This window comes from Monodon monoceros, unplaced genomic scaffold, assembly GCF_005190385.1.
Source record: "Monodon monoceros isolate NGI ecotype Baffin Bay Population unplaced genomic scaffold, NGI_Narwhal_1 Contig290_ctg1, whole genome shotgun sequence".
NCBI lineage: Eukaryota > Metazoa > Chordata > Mammalia > Artiodactyla > Monodontidae > Monodon > Monodon monoceros.
The window spans coordinates 1-6,955 of NW_021698828.1; the positions used below are offsets into that span (position 1 = coordinate 1).

At 38.4% G+C, this 6,955-nt stretch overlaps 1 non-coding gene across 1 annotated transcript; it reads right to left on the reverse strand.

The window, feature by feature from the left end:
- Positions 1 to 4,835: 4,835 nt before the first annotated feature.
- On the reverse strand, positions 4,836 to 4,942 carry LOC114899041. Its single transcript, XR_003794501.1, has one exon. It is a non-coding gene; the product is annotated as a U6 spliceosomal RNA (small nuclear RNA).
- Between the last annotated feature and the right edge of the window lie 2,013 nt (positions 4,943 to 6,955).

Here is a 6,955-nt window from a genome sequence, read left to right on the forward strand (position 1 = left end):
AAAGAAATGAAGCACATCAGCAATGATAATTACATGGATGGGTATATGTTTTCTCAAACAGAACAACCTGTTCCTAGGAAGAGCTATTCTGTTCTTATGACACTACATAACTGAAACAAAGAAAGAGTTAAGATACTATGTTTTTCCAGTTTCTGCTTGGAATTAGATATGGATCATTCCCTCCTGTGGTATAACTCCCTTGACTGAGCAAAAACATCTGGAAAGTCATTTCTGTGACTTTAGCCAACAGTTTGTTAGTCATTATCCATTTCTTCACTAACCTGGAGTGTACATAGCAGTAGGAGGCAGACTGTTTTCTTAATTTGTTTTCAATGTTTCACCTCATTTGTTTCTGTGGTTATGAAATGAACAAATTCTCTCTTCACTCTGAGATACAAAATTTAAAACTTTGGTTCACCAAAAGTTTTAAAAATAAAGGTGAATTTGTGAATTGTGTAAGTATCAGAATTAAAAGCAAAATTTTCTGCTTAAACTACCACTTAGGAGCAGATAAATTGTGAATGTGTACTATAAGCTCCTTTATTGATCCTAGGTTTGTCTTTTTTGAGATTTTCATAGGCTTCTCCATTTCAGGCTCACATAAGGCTTTATTGCTTACTTTCCAAACTTCAGTTTGGTTGTTTCTCACCTATATGTGTCTTCATTGTATGTTTGAAACATTGAATGTTTCATTTATGGTTACATACAGATAGAAACTCATTATCTTTTGAAGAAACCAATTTATGGCAATAATCTGTGATAAAACACTATTTTAGAGGAAAAGTGGTTCTTATTTGTTACAGCCTGTTTGTTGGTTGGGCAACCAACCAATTTAGCATTCCACTGCAGGCAGGAACCAGCTGTGGGGTGGGGAGAGTAACATAATCAAGAGCAAGGGATAAACAGGTCCACTATGCTTTTCCTAGGCTGTGGGAAGGGTCAGTTGGTGAAACACCACCATCTTGTCTGGACACTGTGAGAGAAGTCCCACCTGGCCACTGGGGAAGATAGGTGATAGACAAGATAGACAAGAAAGATGTTGGTGATGATTTTCCTGATGTGAAGACCTCTAAATGTATTCCCTCAGGATGACCCTGAATAAAGATGAGAGAAGGAGCTTTATCTGTAATAAAGCATTCTCTCAATAGCCTATCAGCCAAACAAACTGCAGTTCCTCCGTATTTACTCCTGGGGTTCAACTGTCAGAACATCAGGAGTCTGGTCTTGATTGTGCCTTTTCAACCTTGAAAAAGACCACTTAAAATCATTCTGTCTATAATGCTTATCTGTACTTGTTTTGAGAGCATCAAATAAATTGTTAGAGCATTTTGAAAGAGTATAAAGTGAACACGAATAAAGAACTAGGGTGGAAGAAACCTTAACTCTCAACCTACTTCAGTTAGGAAAGGAGATTTGAAAGGATGCCTGGGGACAACCCAATTGAAAGGATTCTCAAGTATCAGTTACCTTGATCTCTTTTTATGTCCCCAGCTTTTTTTTTTTTTTTTTGCAGTACGCAGGCCTCTCACTGTTGTGGCCTCTCCCGTTGTGGAGCACAGGCTCCGGACGCGCAGGCTCAGCGGCCATGGCTCACGGGCCCAGCCGCTCCGCGGCATGTGGGATCTTCCCGGACTTGGGCACGAACCCGTGTCCCCTGCATTGGCAGGCGGACTCTTAACCACTGCGCCACCAGGGAAGCCCTATGTCCCCAACTTTTTATTCTGCCTGCTACCACCTTAGTTCACATGCATCTCTTAATTATTCTTGTGCTCTCACCCAGCCACCCCAAAAAACCTGCTTACCCTGTCTCCGTTATCCTTCACACTGACCACTAGTTATTCTCTAAAACTTACCTAATTACAAAATTCCTATGGCTTAGAAACCTTCAGTAGCTCCTCAGGGGACTACAGGATGGATCAAATTCTTTCCACAGTATATGAGGTCTCTTGCAATCTACTTTTCAGGTTTTTTTTTTTTTTCTTGGGCTATGTTGGGTCCTCGTTGCTGCGTGCAGGCTTTCTCTAGTTGTGGCGAGTGGGGGCTACTCTTCATTGCGGTGCGCGGGCTTCTCATTGGCGGTGGCTTCTCTTGTTGCAGAGCACGGGCTCTAGAGCGCAGGCTCAGTAGTTGTGGCTCACGGGCTTAGTTGCCCCGCAGCATATGGGATCTTCTCGGACCAGGGCTCGAACCCGTGTTCCCTGCATTGGCAGGCGATTCTTAACCACTGTGCCACCAGGGAAGCCCCTTCAGGGTTGTTTTAAACATTAAGTTTATATAATGTCTGACACATAGAATTCAATATATCTGGTATGGTGAAATAATAACAACAACAGTAGCTGTAGGCTAAAAATTCATTGAAACATTTCCTAGACTGAGGAATATATTAGGTTTCAGTATCTAAAAGAAAATATCTACAGAGAAAGACCATTCTTATAAACCCGAGAAACCACTCTCGAAGGCAGCCTTGGTGAATGGAGCAGGAGTCAAGACACATCTTTCACTTTGTTTCCTTCCCTTTTCTCCATGAAGTGCTGATACAGTCCCAGACTGTAACCTCCAAGGGACGTTGGACCATGCCTTTTATTTGTTTTGCCTTCTACTTCTTTTTCTTCTCCTACTGTACTAGTGAAGGAAACCAGACTATGTCACCTCAAAACATGCCACTTTAGTATATTGATGATTTTGAATTAAAGGCAAGAAGAAATAGTAGGTGTAAGAAGGACACTCTGACCCTCCTTTTCTTTCTGAAAGCAGGAGCTAAAACTCCCATGTGAAAAGTACTTTCCCTGTACCAGAAGGAAGGAAGACATTCTTGTCATCAGAGATGGGGAATCTGGGGCTGAGAAATCTATACAAACAAACCTTATTAAACTAACCGTTATCTTCCTAGTTACATCTTGAATGGAAAAATTTGCTTTTCCTCCTGTGTGATTCTCCTTTACTCTCACACTAGTACCACAGTCACAAAACTTCTGACAACAGACTGTGTGGGATTTTGCCCACAACAAGCAATTCTTTGAAACCAGCTGGGTATCCTACAATTTAACTCAATTCTGACACTATCTAACTGGAGATAGCTTCAGATCCCACAGGTTAAGGGCTTAGTCCCACAAGACTGCCCCCATGTTATATGCCAACCTCAAGTACTAGGTCCCCAAGTTACCTACAACTTCTGTCTGACTTGGCTATAAATTGGAGCCTCCCACGATCTCCCCTGTCTCCACCTTGGGTTCATTTAGTTTTTAGAATGGCTCATAAAATTCAGGAAAACAGTTTACTTACTACTGTAAAAAATTAATAAACAGAAGGGGGAGCTCTCATGCCCTGTAATGGTAGCTGAGCCCAACAGGAAGAAAGCTGGCTCTTCTTTCCTGGCAAGGACTCAGCCAGTGAAAAGCCATGGACTCTGTTTACTATAGCCTTCCTAACTTCCTTTTTTCTCCCTCCCAATAAAAGCATCCTCCTTCCCTTGCCTTTTGAGAACGTTCATGTGGCTCTCCCAGGATTGCAGACCTTGAATTGAAGTTCTCTGAGGATACTAAATAAACCCATCTTTGCCTGAGAAATATCTGTCAGTCTATTTGTTTCAACACCATTTGTTATAAAAGGATATGATAAAAGATACAGATGAACATCCAGATGAAAAAGATGCATAGGGCAAGGTATATGGGAAGGGGTTCGGAGCTTCCATGCCATCTCTGGGCATGCCACTCTCTCAGCACCTCCATGTATTCACCAACCTGTAAGCTCTCTGAACTGTATACTTTGAGGATTTTTAGGGAGGCTTCATCATGTAGGTATGATGTATCACTAACTCCATTTCCAGCCTCTCTCCCCACTCTGGAGAATGGGAAGTGAGGCTGAAAATTTCAAGCTTCTAATCATGGCTTGATCTTTCTGGTAACCAGCCTCCATCCAGGAGCCCACCCAGAGTCACCTCAGAACAAAAGACACTGCCAGCACCCAAGAAATCCCAAGACATTTAGGAACTGGAGCCAAAGACCAAATATTAGAACAAAAGATGCTCCTAGTGCTCTTATCACATAGGAAATTACAAGGGTTTTAGGAGTTCTGTGCCAGGAACCAGGGGCAGAGATCAATTTATGTATTTACTATTATATCGGACTTCTTCACCATTTACTATCCTGAGCTCAAACCCCTTTGTCTTATCAATTTTTCACAAATTTATTGTTTCTTTGTCTAAAAGGTATAAAAGCTTCCTGCTCTGGTCACTTCTTTGGGTTTTCATTGTCTTGTGAAGGCTCCCATGTACATGTAAAGATTTAATAAAATGTGCACACTTTTCTCCTGTTAATCTGTCCTATGTCCGTTTAATTTTTAGACCCAGCCAGGGACCCTAAAAGGGTAGAGAATTTTTTCCTCCCCTATACTAGATAATACCTTCAGTACAATGTTGAATAGAAACAGTAATAGCAGACATCTTTGTCTTGTTCTAATTTTGAAAGCCAGCTGTATTAATTTCTGAAGGCTGCTATAACAAAGTACCACAAACTGGGTGGCTTAAACAATAGAAATTTATTGCCACACAGTTTCGGAGGCTGGAAGTCTGAGATCAAGGTATCAGCAGGGTTGGTTCCTTCTGAGACTGTGAGGGGAAATCTGTCCCATGCCTCTTTCCTAGCTTCTGGTGGTTTACTGGCAATCTTGGTGTTCCTAGCATTGTAGACACATCACCTTAGTCTCTGCCTTCATGTTCAGAGAGCATTCTTTCTGTGTCTGTATCTGCCTCTATGTCCAAATTTCCTCTTTTTATAAGGACACCAGTTATATTGGATTAGGACTCACCCTGATGACCTATTTATTATTATTATTGTTAAAATTTGGAACGCTTCACGAATTTGCGTGTCATCCTTGCGCAGAGGCCATGCTAATCTTCTCTGTATTGTTCCAATTTTAGTATATGTGCTGCCGAAGCGAGCACTGATGACCTATTATTAATTTAACTAATTACATCTGCAATGACCCTCTTTAAATAAGGTCACATTCTGAAATACTGGTTAGGACTTCATCATATGAATTTTTGTGGGACACGATTCAACCTATAACAGAAGCTCTAACATTTTACCATTAAATATATTTGCCATGATAACCTTTATTAAGTAAGTTCTCTTCCATTCCCAATTTGCTAAAGGTTTTTATCGTAAGCAGATGTTAAACTTTGTTCATTGTTTTTACATAATTAACAAGATTTAATATATGGCTTTTATTCTTTAATCTAGTAATGCAATGATTTATACTGATAGATTTCCTAATATTAACCCATGCCTGAATTTTGAGAATAAACCCAACTTGGTCATAATTTTTAATACATTTCTTGATTCAGTTTGCTAATGTTTTAGAAGATAGCTTTTCACATCTGTGTTCATAGGAAAGATTGACCCATAAGGTTTTGTTTGTTTGTTTGGTTGGTTGGTTGGTTTTTTGGTACGGTCTTTGTCTGCTTTATATATTGTTACAATAGCCTCATAAAATGAAGTGGGGACTGTGACAGATATTACTAGTTGTTTCAGTTTGGAGTGATAAAGTTCTGTAGATGAATGGTGATAATTGTTGCACAGCAGTGTAAATATACTAAATGACACAGAACTATACACTTAAAAATGGTTAAAGTGGTAAATGTTACATTATGTATAATTTACCCCCCCACACACATACACACAAAACCAAACCCACAGCTAACATCATACTTAATGATGAAAGACTAAAATCTCTCTAAGATCAGGAACAGGACAAGGATGTATGATCTTGCCAACTCTATTTAACATAGTACTGGAGGTTCAGGCCAGGGCAGTTAGGAAAGAAAAATAAATAAAAAGCATCTAGGTTGGAAAAGAAAAAGTAAAACTGTCCCATTTAAAGGTAATGTGATCTTATATTTAGAAAATACTAAAGAATATCCACAAAAAACTAAATAGAGCTAATAAACAAGTTCAGCAAAGTTGCAGGATACAAGATCAATACACAAAAATCAGTTGTATTTCTATACGTTAACCATGAACAATCTTAGAATGAAATTCAAGAAACAATTCCATTTACAATAGTATCAAAAATAATACGTAGGATTCATTTTATACAGGGAAGTGCAAGAATTGTACACTGAAAACCACAACACATTGTTGAAAGAAATTAAGAATTAAATAACTGGAAAGATATCCAATGTTCATGGATTGGAAAATTTAATATTAAGATGGTAGTTCTCCCTAAACCGATCTACAAGTTCAACACAATCCCTATCAAAATCCCAACTACCTTTTAAAAAAGAAACGGAAAAGCTGATCCTAATATTCATATGGAATTGTAAAGGACCTTAAATAACCAAAACAATCTTATATAAGAAGAATAAAATTGAAGGATTCACATTTCCCAGTTTCAAACCTACTATAAATCTACCACATTTAAGACAATGTGGTACTAGCATAAGACATAGATCAATGGAATAGAATTGAGAGTCCAGAAATCAAACCATACAGCTATGGTCAATTGATTTTCAATAAGTCTAAGATCATTCAGTGGGAAAAAGACTACTTTCACAAATGGTGCTAGGATGACTGGATATCCACATGCAAAAGAATGCAGTTGGACCTCTACCTCATACCATAAACAAGAATTAGCACAAAGTGAATAAGAGGCCTAAATGCAAAAGCTAAAACTAAAAACTCTTAGAAGAATACATATATATAAATCTTTGTGACCTTGTATTAGGCAATAGTTTCTTTGATAAGACACCAAAAACACAAGCAACAAAAGAAAAAATAGATGAACTACATCAAAGCAAAAAACTTGTGTGTGTCAATGGATACTATCAAAAGAGTGAAAAGACAATCCACAGAATGGGAGAAAATATTTGTAAACCATATATTTGATAAAGGTCTAGTATCCATAATATACAAAGAATTCTTACAACTTAATAATAAAAACACAACCTAATTAAAAA